Raw genomic sequence first — 14,628 nt, 5'->3', positions numbered from 1 at the left:
CAGAAACATTTATTCTCAAATATTCAGTTAGACAAACACTTTGTTTGAATTTTACAATCATTTACATTCCATATATTTCCCATAACGCGTAATTTTCTACTGAATGTAACATTTTTCCTTTGAATTATATAACATTCAAGCATAAATTAAGATATTAATAGGCTGCATTATTAAAATACAAATGAAAACAATTTCTTAACTGAAGACTGGATCTGCGTAAAATAATTATCAATTATAAATTACCGTTAGTGATCAGTAATTTACTGAATTATGTTCTGTTAACAAACATGGTCTCTCACTCAGAGGGAGGAACACAGATTGCAGGTGTTTGAGAACAGGGTGTTGAGGAGGATATTTGGGCCTAAGAGGGAAGACGATGGGACATGGAGAAAACTGCACAATGACGAGCTTAAAAATCTGTACTCCTCCCCCAGTATTGTCAGGGTGATTAAGTCGAGAAGAATGAGATGGGCTGAGCATGTAGCGAGCATGGATGGGACAAGAGGTGTGCACCGGGTATTGGTTGGGAAGCCTGAGAGGAAGAGATCGCTGAGGAGACCTGGACGTAGATGGGAGGATAATCTCAGGCAGGAGCTATGGGAGATAGGAGTCGAAGGAGACTGGATTTTGTTGGCCCAGGACAGGGTCCGGTGGAGGGCTTTGGTTAATTCGGTGATGAACCTTCGGGTTCCGTAAGCCATCTGGTTGGTTGGGTCCACTATTTGGGAAGCCTGAGGGGAAGAGACCGCTGGGGAGACCTAGACGTAGATGGGAGGATAATCTCAGGCGGGAGCTATGGGAGATAGGTGTTGAAGGAGACTGGATTTTGTTGGCCCAGGACAAGATCCGGTGGAGGGCTTTGGTTAATTCGGTGATGAACCTTTGTGTTCGCTAAGCCATCTGGTTGGTTGGGTCCACTATTTGGGAAGCCTGAGGGGAAAAGACCTCTGGGGAGACCTAGACGTAGATGGGAGGATAATCTCAGGCGGGATCTGTGGGAGATAGGAGTTGAGGGAGACTGGGTTTTGTTGGCCCAGGACAGGGACCGGTGGAGGGCTTTTGTTAATTCGGTGATGAACCTTCGGGTTCCGTAAGTCATCTGGTTGGTTGGGTCCACTATTTGGGAAGCCTGAGGGGAAGAGACCCCTGGGGAGACCTAGACGTAGATGGCAGGATAATCTCAGGCGGGATCTATGGGAGAGAGGAGTTGAAGGCGATTGGATTTTGTTGGCCCAGGACAGGGTCCGGTGGAGGGCTTTGGTTAATTCGGTGATGAACCTTCGGGTTCGGTAAGCCATCTAGTTAGTTAGTTATGTTCCTTCAACAACAAATTATGCATGTGGTAAGAGGACAAGCAATGTTCGCCTCTAACAACAACTCTTTGCTAAGAACATCAAACGTTCACAGGGACAATGTTCTCAAATCAGTAATTGTTCACAAGAAACGCCAATCAACGTTAATCTGATAAACAACGCTTGTGAACATTGTTCGGATCTGAGGTTCTCACGTCCGTGAATCTGAAGATAGCTGTCTTCTGGTCTGGTAGAAGATTCAGAGGTCTTTGATGTCTCAATCATCAGGGTGTCCCATATGTCGTTAATTAGAGAACGTTGCATTTAAAGTGAGGATTATTTTAAAAAATATTTAAGAATGAGCAATGAATATATTGAAATATTAATTTAGTTTACTCCCAAGAGTTTTCGTACTTGAACATGGATCAAACGTTTTATAATAACTGAACTGAACTAAACTGTCAGTTAATCGTATATCATACATCCTTTACTCAAGTCAGCTGGAAGGAGGTCGTACTTTCAAAAACCAATTTTTTTATATTTGTAACATTAATTTTAATTACAAAGTGTGCAGAAAGTGGAAATTAAACTGAAGTTTAATCAAGTGGATATGGAATTCAGTATGACGCTTTTGACTAAATCTAAACTAAAACCCTGCCCTAAAAGAGAAAACTTGTTGGCGTTATCTATTATTAGAATTTAAATAAAACATTCCTCCTGAAAATGATAAACGGTGTCTTATAAGCTTTAACTGGGAATATGCTTACGCTAAAGGCATTTATGTTGTGGTGGAAGGCCTCGACATGTTCAGACTACGGATTATTGCGACTGGTGGCAGAATTATCCCTTTACAAAACTTGTCCTTCACAAGAAATTTGGTCTGATTCACGTCTGGGAGTTGAACCCAGAATAGTTGTGAATTTCACGCTTTTGTTACAAGACAGAAATAGAATTTTTGACATGCCAGTTATTTTTAAAATGATCGAAAAGATTCAAGCCGTTTCTGAAAACGCGCAGACAGCGTTGTGTCTCACTGTTTGTAAGTCAAAGAACTGAGGACCTTCTTGGATGGGTTCTAAGCAGCAAACAGGCCTCACTAATGGGGGATTATTTGCGACCGGGAACGTCGTCTCATATCTTACGTCCGCGACGGTACTAATATCATAGCATTTTTACGTGTATCAACTGCTTACATCGGCGAAGAATATATGACAATATGGAGATGGCAGATCATAGAAATCTGTAAACGAAGACGGAAGCCATATAAGAAGCTACTTAACTCATTTGATAGTTGATCCCTCTCAGCAGGGATTCAGCAGTTACTGCTTACCACCTCGGGGAGTTGACACTAGCAGGCAACTTGCGAAAGCTGACTAAACAACCCGGAGCAGGGGTTAAACGGTCGTTAAAAAATCTTTTTGGGAGGCAGCAGTTCGCGCGCACTACCACAGGGATCTAACGGATGTACCAAACCTGAGGACTCGGTACAAATAGTTCTGGCATACCAACACGGGGAGCTATGGTTTCAGAAACTAAGGACGAAGACGACCTACAACCAGTGGATGCTCGTGAGTCTGAGTAGTTCTGCGCAAGACGGAAAAATCAGAATACAATTTCAACACATAACAATATAAATAAATGGAAAGTAAGTTTACACCAGGAGAAAACCCATACGTGCTCGACGATGTTTTAATTATTTGTAATTCCGGAAGGGGGCGGCCATGATTCTTTACATCATTTTTCACTCAAAGACAATTTATAAAAAGTAATTTGCCGTAACTATGACACACTTTCCTTTGATCATTATCAGAAGAAAAAATAGTCAGCGCACATAATTATTGAACACTCTACCAATAACCACGAATGTTTGTGATACAGAAACACATGGTACCGGGCAAATATGTTTATTATAAGCCGGCTGCGGGGACTGCAGCTCCGATACGCAATCTACCAATGAACTGCCCGCTATGCTCTCCTTGCAGCCGGGTAATATACCCGTCTGCTTAACACTCCTCGCCCGTGGTCTTACTATCAGTTCAGCCGATTAATGGATAATTACAACGTAAGGGGCAATATTAAAATAAATTTTCCAATTTTAGAAAAATTATAGGGGGTGCTGCATTTCTGCAGCTCTTATGGACGGACCGCCACTGTTTACAAGTCAGATTGACTTTTGTGGTACAGACCAAGTATCTGGGCGTGGCAGGAGAAAGTACATTAGTTTCAGGGCTAACAAAAACAGGGGATACAGTACTAAGTCCACGGAGGTCTGTCCAAGGCTCTCATAGGATCCAGGTTTGAGGACAGTAACCTATTTAAAGTAGCCAAACATCTCCAAGGACCCAAGAGATTCTTTGAAATAAGGCACAAACACAATGACTTTGATAACGACCGCCAATGAACGAGCTCTCTAAAACATAGCTTCAATCAGAATATTGATTTCTCTCAGCAGAGAGCCTAGAAGATGCTGAGAAGAATACCGGATGCAGGCACTGACCATGGTTCCTATCAGGCACAGGTCTCAGAACAGCATCTTAATTAAAGAAGCCAAATCTTCCAAAGAGACCAGGGACTCTATAAAATCAGGGACTTGTGTGAAAGGATTCTCCAAAGAAACAGAGCTTAGGACGTCGTATAAGACTGTAAGGCTTTAGCCGAACCAAGACTTCGTCACATGCGTAACCACCTCGTGAAACCAAAGGATAACTTCAAGATCCTGCTGTGTGAATTACTGTACTTTTTTGGATGTTCGGGATAGTCGAAGATCATAAAATGGCCGACGTGTAATAGTCAGTGGGATTGCCACTCCACTGACATGCATTCATTAATACCATCAGTTGTTGCGAGACTTGAAGTTATAAACACCGCGTATGTTTCTGCCTGTCACTGACATGGCTGCCACTTCTACACACAATTTATTGTAATTTTCCTCACAGCTGTTCACTTTCTGCATTTCCCTGAAGGAAACAAGGCAAATCCCATTTTGCTCGAGGTTTTCCAACGAATGTCACTTGCGTTCCCCAGGGATACAATCAGAATCACTCATGCAGAATGTTATGGAAAATTTTCAGTATTACTAATTTTCAATAGCAGTGTTGCGTAAAAATACCAATACAGGCAAATTTATCCACTTATAAGCCATACAAAAGCAAAGACAAACAGCTAAATGCTGTAAAATGTTGTAAAATAAACAACGCAGTACTCGAACACGAGACAAACAGATCCAACATCCAGTCAGAAGATAGTGGAAGCTCTTATCAATGATAAGCTTTCGTTCTTACTTTTAAATAGTAGTGTTTAGCTGTAAATCATGAATATGGTTGGCAAAGTCGGAATTAAGTATTTCCATAAGGCACAGTACTTTATTAAAATCTAACATTTACTCAGCTAGTCAAGAAAGTTTACAAAGTCTACAAAACAAGAAATTTCGTTTCTATGTTCAAATGAGCCCGCCACAAAACTCCATCCTGTCCCTGATTAATGAAGTCTGCAATCTCCCACTTGATTTGTTTGAAATCAATTTTAATATTATCGTCCCAATCAGACAACGTTTTTCGAACTCCTCGCTTCTCTCAGTCCACATTATTTAATCGTCGAGCTTAAGGCACCAAGTTTTGAGACCCATGGAAAGAGTAATGTAAGTTAATTCTCCCCGTGATTTGTGATGCTACAAAATTTAGACTCTGAAGTTAGTAGCACGAAAACAGACATAACTGCTCTCAAAATAAGAGATGTAAACAGTTTATTTACGCACTGGAGTAAAATGTCCTTCATGTTTACATATATATTTTGATCTATTATTATGCAGAATAAAGTTAATAAAATGTAAGATTTGAGTTTTTCACGGCGGTGAATCTGGGTTCTTGCGCTGTGTAGTCTGGTAGATGTTAACCAACGTTTCAGAGGTCATGCTGCCTCCATCATCAGGGCGAAGAGTATGAAGATTTCTGTCTTCTGGGTTGTTGCGCCGTGTAGTCTGGTCGATGTTTACCAACGTTTCAGAGGTCATGCTGCCTCCATCATCAGGGCGAAGAGTATGAATATTTCTGTCTTCTGGGTTGTTGCGCTGTGTAGTCTGGTAGTTGTTAACCAACGTTTTAGAGGTCATGCTGCCTCCATCATCAGGGCGAAGAGTATGAAGATTTCTGTCTTCTGGGTTGTTGCGCTGTGTAGTCTGGTAATTGTTAATCAACGTTTCAGAGGTCATGCTGCCTCCATCATCAGGGCGAAGAGTATGAAGATTTCTGTCTTCTGGGTTGTTGCGCCGTGTAGTCTGGTCGATGTTTACCAACGTTTCAGAGGTCATACTGCCTCCGTCATCAGGGCAAAGATTATGAAGATTTCTGTCTTCTGGGTTGTTGCGCCGTGTAGTCTGGTAGTTGTTAACCAACGTTTCAGAGGTCATGCTGCCTCCATTATCAGGGCGAAGAGTATGAAGATTTCTGTCTTCTGGGTTGTTGCGCTGTGTACTCTGGTCGATGTTAACCAACGTTTCGGAGGTCATACTGCCTCCGTCATCAGGGCGGTGAGTATGAAGATTTCTGTCTTCTGGGTTGTTGCGCTGTGTAGTCTGGTAGATGTTTACCGACGTTTTAGAAGTCTTTGCTGCCTCCATCATCAGGGCGATGAGTAAGCCGCGAGTATAGAAAACGACTGACTCCAAGATTACAAATCACACTGATGGTTCATACAAAGTGATTAACCATCGCTTCATGTAAGCAATGAAATTACATATGTGTTCTTCACGACATATTGCTACTGTAATTAAGGAAAGATCTGCGGAAAGTGTAACATGATTGGAGCAAATGTGTAGTAGGAAAAAACTTGAGGGAAGAAAAATACCAATTTCATGGAATAGACATAGATAGGTAATAAGAAAAGTGGATCTTAGACAAACAAGTTAAGAAAATGTTAAGTGGATCCTATTTTCTCGGGGCAGGAATTGTCACGGAAAAGAATCTGCTGCTCCAAAAGAAAGTTGGACGTTTTCCAGATGGATAAAAATAAATTTCTAAGGTAAGATCTTACATCGTCTTTATGGAAGAAACATATATCAATATGAACAACGCGCCCCTCGAGGAAACGGAGAATGTAATTCTGGAGACCATGAAGGCAAACCTCATATAATATTGACTAGTTGATAAGCAGTCTTCTACATATAAATATATAAAACCATGCGTACAAACAAAACTGTTTACACTTTGAAAAGACACTTAGTGCCGTACGCGTTACGACCTCAAGAGGTCATCATCAGTGGCACTAATTGTCTTTTCAAAGTGTACACAGTTTCGTTTGTATGCACGATTTTATATATTTAGATTTCACTCCACGTTATGTAAGGTTTTAAGACTCTTCTACTTATACTATAAATAACACATCATACTGTGACTTAAATTTTGCACGCTCATGGATGACATTTTGAGGACTCCATGTTAAATTCTGAATCTGAGAGCCGTGAAGTAATGACAATATAAATCGGCTTCAAAAATTTTGTACAGAAATGGCTTGCTTGCTTGTTCGATAATACCTTTAAGAAAAAAATTATAGACACACATTCACATGTTCTTCTTTGTATTGCTTTGATGTGCCTAACTTATCCTCTTATTATATTCATCTTTATGTTCCACTATATTGCTTCCACAGATAAAAGTCCAATGGAGTCAGGTCCGGTGACCTCGGTGGTCATGCTACTGGGCCACCGCGTCCAATCCATCGCTGAGGTTACTGTTCATTGAGATGATCTCTGACATGACAGGAAATATGTGTTGGGGCTCCGTTGTGCACAAACATTTGCCTTCTTGTATTCAGTGGTACATCTTCAAGGAGACGTGGCAAGTGTCTTCTTAAGAATCGCCGATATGAAGGTCCTCTTAAGACGCGATGGAAGCATGTGTGGACCAATAAACATGTCGCCAACAATTCCTGCCCAAACTTTAATTAAAGAACTTTGCTGGAAGCTGGATTCACTTTGATATAAAATCAATTAATTGAAACTTATTTTTGGCTGTTATTTCGAAAATGAAACATTTGCGACCCCATGTTAATAGGAACATTTTTTCTTATTTTTGATCCTGGAACACGCACACGAAGTTTGTAAACATGCTTTTGAATCAACCTGTATATATATATATATATATATATATATATATATATATACACACACACAAAAAAAAAATCCAGTCCCTGTGAATAATTTACATTTAACTGACCAACTTCATGAAGCAAAGTTCCAATTCAAGGTGGCCCAAAAATTCTCTGGCTTTTATGGAACGCGAAGTTCCAATCTTAATTTTTCTCACTGACTTTAAGGCGCGATCTTTTCAAACGAGTCCCTTTTAATCGGCTTTTCCGCCCACCAGAAAGTAAGTACCGTTAAGTTGTCTTCAATTTGTGTAGCCGCCAAGCACGTAGGAAAGAAACAAAAGAGAAACTATTGTGCGCAATATTCAGTCCATCATCCAAAGTTCTGAACATTTCCAGCAAAATAATTTTTTCCCCAATATATTATTCCTGCAACCTTACGAGAAGCGATTTTAGTGTTGGTGATAAAAAGTCTCAGTTACAATTAAACCAAACAAACTCCTTGTGTGTAACTGACCACATCTAACCTAGAAGATTTCAATGACTATCCTTAATTTTTAGTCTTCTGCAGAGGGATAAAGTAGGTGTCAGTAAGGCTAATTAAGTACGGTAACATCTAATACTTAATTCCAAACCATAGGCCGGAACAGAATACAAGGCGTATTGCTTCTGATGATATACGAGGCGCGTCCCAAAAGTAAGTTTCCCTGGGGCCGTTTACAGAAACAAAACACAATTTCATGGAAATATTTATTGCAACAGATACAGCAAGTGTCCAGCTATTTTTCAACATATTCGCCACCGGAATTGAGACATTTGTCATACCGTGGGACCAACTTTTGAATACCTGTGTCGTAGAAGTCTGCCGCCTGGGATTGGAACCACTGTATGACATCCATCTCCGCCTCTCTGTCATTCTCAAAACGCTGACGCTGACCGGACAGGAATTTCTTGAAGTGTAGGAAAAGATGGAAATCACTGGGAGCGAGGTCCGGGCTGTAGGGTGAATGATTAAACACCTCCCAGCTGAACTCCTGCAGGAGACTTGCTGTCCGTCGAGCCGTGTGCGGCCTAGCGTTATCACTGACCGCACTTCACAGTCGGCGGGAGCTGGAATAAGAACCTCCATCTTCAACAGCTGCAACGATGCTACTGTGAGAACGCTGGAAGTGCCGTTAGTGCATGCGCCATGCTACGTCATTGCTCTATCACGTATGCACAGTCGCTTCGCTCAATATAAGGTTTGCTAGCTGTGGGACGAGTGGGAAACTTACTTTTGAGGACGCGCCTCGTATTTCATCCCCTCTGTTTTATAATTCTTGTTTCAAAAAAGAACACGACTAGACAAGATCCCTTCGGAAAAAAGCGAATAAAAGAATATGACTTTCAAATGAGCTTGCGAAATGTAAAACCGAAAGAGAAAATGCATATTCTTCTCTCGCTCTTCTGCTACGTTCTTTCTTTTTCTCATTTATGTATTTTATTTTCGTTTATTTGTGGTTTTAACCTCCGTCTCTCTCATTTTCCTCACCTTTGCTGTCAATTCATTGATATCTCCGCTCCTCTAAAATCTAAGGTACAAATATCATATGGCAAAACAGAAAAAGATTATATTTTTTTTATTCAATACGTGTAAAGGTTTTGTATTACATAACGCGGTTATGATCCACAGCTGCACGTGTTCCATGCTTTCTGATTATATTCTGAATCGGAAGAGCGAGAAATGAGTCCCTGTTTCATGTAACCTGCCAGAGAAACTGTCGAAGAATAAATGGAGACGAGACGAATACAATTATAACAGAAGATTCTTTTCTCTGGATAACATATACATATACGTGAGTTGGAGCAAATATTTTTCCTGAATATCTTACCATATCATTACCATAACAAAGCGAATACGTCTGTTAGGATTTTCGACTTAGGATTTACAATTCAGAAAATTTATAAAAATTCCAAGGATGTTACTTCAACGCCTTCTATGCGCTTATTAAAATGTAGGTCATAAGTACACGTTTTTCTTAAAAGTGTAATCAATTTTTCTATATTACAATAAAATCTGGAAGAAAACATCATTTGAAATCTGATAAACATCTGACTAAAAGTTGCATTTAAGAAATTATATTTAAGTTTATATAATTTTATACATCTAATGATCTAATGTAAATCGAACATTTCGATAGAGAACATCATTTAATATATTTAAAATATTTAAATGTTAATTATAGTAATATTTTAATATTTAATAGAAAATTTTATTGTGATTAGACTGACAAGATTTAAACAAATATATATTTATCACAATATGACGCAACTTTATCATCTCATGAATTTTTCTAATTATATCACGAATTCAACAATAACAGTTAATAAATGTCTTGATAACGTAAAAAATAAGAGAATATGTTAACCTCTTATCTGAGAACTGAAAATTAGTGTGTTACAGAATAAGTAGGCCCTAAATTACAATAAATTCGTTTATTATTTAATTCCGGTTATAAAATCGAAAGGAAAATTTATAAAATATATTTCCCATTATTTACTATCCTGATGATCCATGCATGTGTACAGGTTTGATAACTAAATTCTCTGTTTAAACGCATTAAATTAAATATCATTTCTTACATACACAGCACAGATGGGCATAAATATATTGTTACACACTATACCATAATGGAATCTGGTCAAAAAATTATTGCCCTGATGATGGAGACAGCAAGGACCTCTGAAACGTTGGTAAACATCGACCAGACTACACGGCGCAACAACCCAGAAGACAGAAATCTTCATACTCTGATGATGGAGGCAGTATGACCTCTGAAACTTTGGTAAACATCGACCAGACTACACAGCGCAACAACCCAGAAGATAGAAATCTTCATACTCATCGCCCTGATGACGGAGGCAGTATGACCTCTAAAACGTTGGTAAACATCGACCAGACTACACAGCGCAACAACCCAGAAGACAGAAATCTTCATACTCATCGCCCTGATGACGGAGGCAGTATGACCTCTGAAACGTTGGTAAACATCGACCAGACTACACAGCGCAACAACCCAGAAGACAGAAATCTTCAAACTCATCGCCCTGATGACGGAGGCAGTATGACCTCTCAAACGTTGGTAAACATCGACCAGACTACACAGCGCAACAACCCAGAAGACAGAAATCTTCATACTCTTCGCCCTGATGATGGAGGCAGTATGACCTCTGAAACGTTGGTAAACATCGACCAGACTACACAGCGCAACAACCCAGAAGACAGAAATCTTCATACTCTTCGCCCTGATGATGGAGGCAGTATGACCTCTGAAACGTTGGTAAACATCGACCAGACTACACAGCGCAACAACCCAGAAGACAGAAATCTTCAAACTCATCGCCCTGATGACGGAGGCAGTATGACCTCTCAAACGTTGGTAAACATCGACCAGACTACACAGCGCAACAACCCAGAAGACAGAAATCTTCATACTCTTCGCCCTGATGATGGAGGCAGTATGACCTCTGAAACGTTGGTAAACATCGACCAGACTACACAGCGCAACAACCCAGAAGACAGAAATCTTCAAACTCATCGCCCTGATGACGGAGGCAGTATGACCTCTCAAACGTTGGTAAACATCGACCAGACTACACAGCGCAACAACCCAGAAGACAGAAATCTTCATACTCTTCGCCCTGATGATGGAGGCAGTATGACCTCTGAAACGTTGGTAAACATCGACCAGACTACACAGCGCAACAACCCAGAAGACAGAAATCTTCATACTCTTCGCCCTGATGATGGAGGCAGTATGACCTCTGAAACGTTGGTAAACATCGACCAGACTACACAGCGCAACAACCCAGAAGACAGAAATCTTCAAACTCATCGCCCTGATGACGGAGGCAGTATGACCTCTCAAACGTTGGTAAACATCGACCAGACTACACAGCGCAACAACCCAGAAGACAGAAATCTTCATACTCTTCGCCCTGATGATGGAGGCAGTATGACCTCTGAAACGTTGGTAAACATCGACCAGACTACACAGCGCAACAACCCAGAAGACAGAAATCTTCATACTCTTCGCCCTGATGATGGAGGCAGTATGACCTCTGAAACGTTGGTAAACATCGACCAGACTACACAGCGCAACAACCCAGAAGACAGAAATCTTCAAACTCATCGCCCTGATGACGGAGGCAGTAGGACCTCTGAAACGTTGGTTATCATCGACCAGACTACACAGTGCAACAACCCAGAAGACAGAAATCTTCATACTCATCGTCCTGATGACGAAGGCAGTATGACCTCTGAAACGTCGGTTAACATCGACCAGACTACACAGTGCAACAACCCAGAAGACAGAAACCTTCATACTCACCACCCTGATGATGGAGACAACAAGGACCTCTGAAACGTCGATAAATGTCTACCAGACTACACGGCGCAACAACCCCGAAGACAGATAACTTCTGTTAAAAAAGTTTATTTTTTTTTCTATTCGGTGCTTCAGTGCCTGTGGGACATTCCACTAAAGCGGTTATGTTCAACGCAGGTCCTATTATAGGCGTGAAAATAAATGCGAACAATTATTTGCGGAATGTGTAAAATTCAAATAAACGAGGTCTGCCAAACACGCTGTAGTAACATTTAAAAAAACCCTCTGTTATTCAAATAGCTCAAGACGGTTTAATGCCTCTGTATGTATTTATATAGCAAGCTTGTTTGCTTAATTCAGTTTATGTAGGCGTGCAAATATTCAGCTCAACTGTCGTCCCGGGACGTCTTCCCCCCCCTCCCTCACACCCCTTCTTCGTCATAAAAGCTACATGCAACCGTGGCCTGTTTCACTAAAGCTGTTACCGTGTTTTTTTTGTGTTGAATTTCTTTCCCGCATTTTATTGTTTATCATATAGTCCTTGAGCAGCATCGTGAAATCAAGGAGAAAGCTTAAAAGTGATACTAAAGCTAAGGCAAATCGTAATGTTACATGCAAATAAAGATCATATAGAACTTACGTGGTGAAATGAATACAGCTGCAGTTAACTTAACACTCCTATAAAGTAATATAAGATAATTAAATGGTTAAAATATTATCCTTTGTTCCGTATCGAGTACTCGATTTACATATGGAACATTCTCGACATGTTTCGGCTTTCATAGAGCCGTCATCAGGTACTCGATACGGAACAAAGGATAATATTTTAACCATTTAATTATCTTATATTACTTTATTGTGATTGACGGACAATTTTAATATATTTTAATACTATTTTTAAATAAAATCACAATATGACGCACCTACAATATATATTAACACTCCTGCTTAAGTTTCAATACTACTTCATTACATTACACAATTTTTTAAATAAATTATATAATTCAACATAACTATGATTTTTTTTATTTCCATATTTGTCAAACGTGGATTCCCTGAACGCGCTGAACTCACCCTCACCCCCAAGTTATATGAGGATTTACCCGTCTTTAATCGCTTAGTATGTGCCTCAGACTTACTACGTTGTCTCTAAACCAATATTTGTTAGCCTTCCACGTTGCAGTATTATACATCGAGTATATCACAATATTTCCTATGCTTTTGTGTAGGTTAGTATGAATTAATAAGACGTATCGAAAACGGTCACTGTTCAGAAGCCTCATTTCACAGCATCGTTACTTTAAAAATTATAATTTATATGCATTATATTCCAAATATTAATATTGTTATGACCTAAGGTTTAGGGTAAAAGTGTATTCCGTTAGGGATCCATTACCTCCACACTCCTAATCCTGTAATTAAGTCATAAGCTTTCCTTAACTACTTTAATAATATACTAAACAAAATAAATTTTAAAACTTCTTGACGATGGTGAAGAGTCAATTGAATAAAAATTTCCTTGAATATTATCCATCGTCTAGTAAATATAAAACGTAAAACGACGTTTCGGAGATGGGACTCTATCTCCGTCTTCAGGTTCCTACACAGTTGGGCCCACTAGATAGAGCTAATCCCTATCTCCGGACCACGTTTTATATTTACTAGACGATGGATAATATCCAAGGAAATTTTTATTCAAAATAAATTTTACTTTAAAGGTTACATTCCCATTAATATACCATGGGTTCGAAATACAAAACTAATATTTAGTACTTAATACCAATACAAATTACATCGGTTACTCACTTATAACTTATGGCCCAAAGGATCAGTCAGCTCTCTACTTACGTATATACCAGAATCTTGATAGTTACGTAATTCTGATGCCTTCTACCTTCATCTCAACACCAGTCCATCGAGCGCAAGACTAACGCAGACCTCCCCTAACGAAGATCACAGTGTCGTCTCTAGTAGTTGACGAGGATCAGAGAGTTTCCTCATCTCTTGGTAAGATTATAAAGGGTTTCTTTGTCCCGTGACTGGACATTTCATATTACACAATAATTTGGTACAAAACTCGCTATTGTAAATCCATCTTAAATTTCATTCCTCAAACTACGCTCCCAGTAAGATCAGACATCGTCTATGAACGTGGTTGTGATTCAAGTTTGGGTCAATTGGCCAATCCTCGATTGGTTCTTGGAATTATTTTTGTTAATAACTAATGACCACCACGGTGGTCTAGCGGTTAGAACGCTGGCCTTGTAAACCTGGGGTCTCGGGTTCGATTCCCGGCGGTGCCCGAATTTATAACTTGTGTTGGGCAAGGCCTTAGTCTAGGCAACACGGAGTTTTCCTCCGTGGCATCCCAACAATTACTCCATTCACACACAGAAGAAGGCAATGGCAAACCACTTCTTGATCATCTGCCAAGAACGTATATGAACAGGTCCCAGTCCGAGAAAAGGATGGAAGGATCCTGTTCATATGGACCTGTCCTCAGACAGAACACTAAATAAATAAATGATGGCCACGGTGGTCTAGCGTTTAGAACGCTGGCCTTGTAATCCTGGGGTCTCGGGTTCGATTCCCGGCGGTGCCCGAATTTATAACTTGTGTTGGGCAAGGCCGTGGTCTAGGCAACACGGAGTTTTCCTCCGGGGGCTTCCCCGGTTTCTCCGTGGCATCCCAACAATTACTCCATTCACACACAGAAGAAGGCAATGGCAAACCACTTCTGGATCATCTGCCAAGAACGTATATGAACAGGTCCCAGTCCGAGAAAAGGATGGAAGGATCCTGTTCATATGGACCTGTCCTCAGACAGAACACTAAATAATAATAATAATAACTAATGGACTGATGTGCAGTCAGAAAAACTGATAGCG

General features: G+C 40.1%; 1 protein-coding gene across 3 annotated transcripts in view; it reads right to left on the bottom strand.

Annotated features, from left to right (window-relative positions):
* LOC110831017 (limbic system-associated membrane protein) overlaps positions 1-14,628 on the bottom strand; it is a 457,320-nt gene that overhangs the window by 131,680 nt on the left and 311,012 nt on the right. The window lies entirely within an intron of this gene.

Source organism: Zootermopsis nevadensis, unplaced genomic scaffold (genome assembly GCF_977971745.1).
Source record: "Zootermopsis nevadensis isolate Lab colony 2312 unplaced genomic scaffold, Znev_1.0 Znev_ptg000020l, whole genome shotgun sequence".
In the NCBI taxonomy this organism is placed as follows: Eukaryota; Metazoa; Arthropoda; class Insecta; order Blattodea; family Termopsidae; genus Zootermopsis; species Zootermopsis nevadensis.
This window is presented reverse-complemented; position numbering and strand designations above follow the sequence as displayed.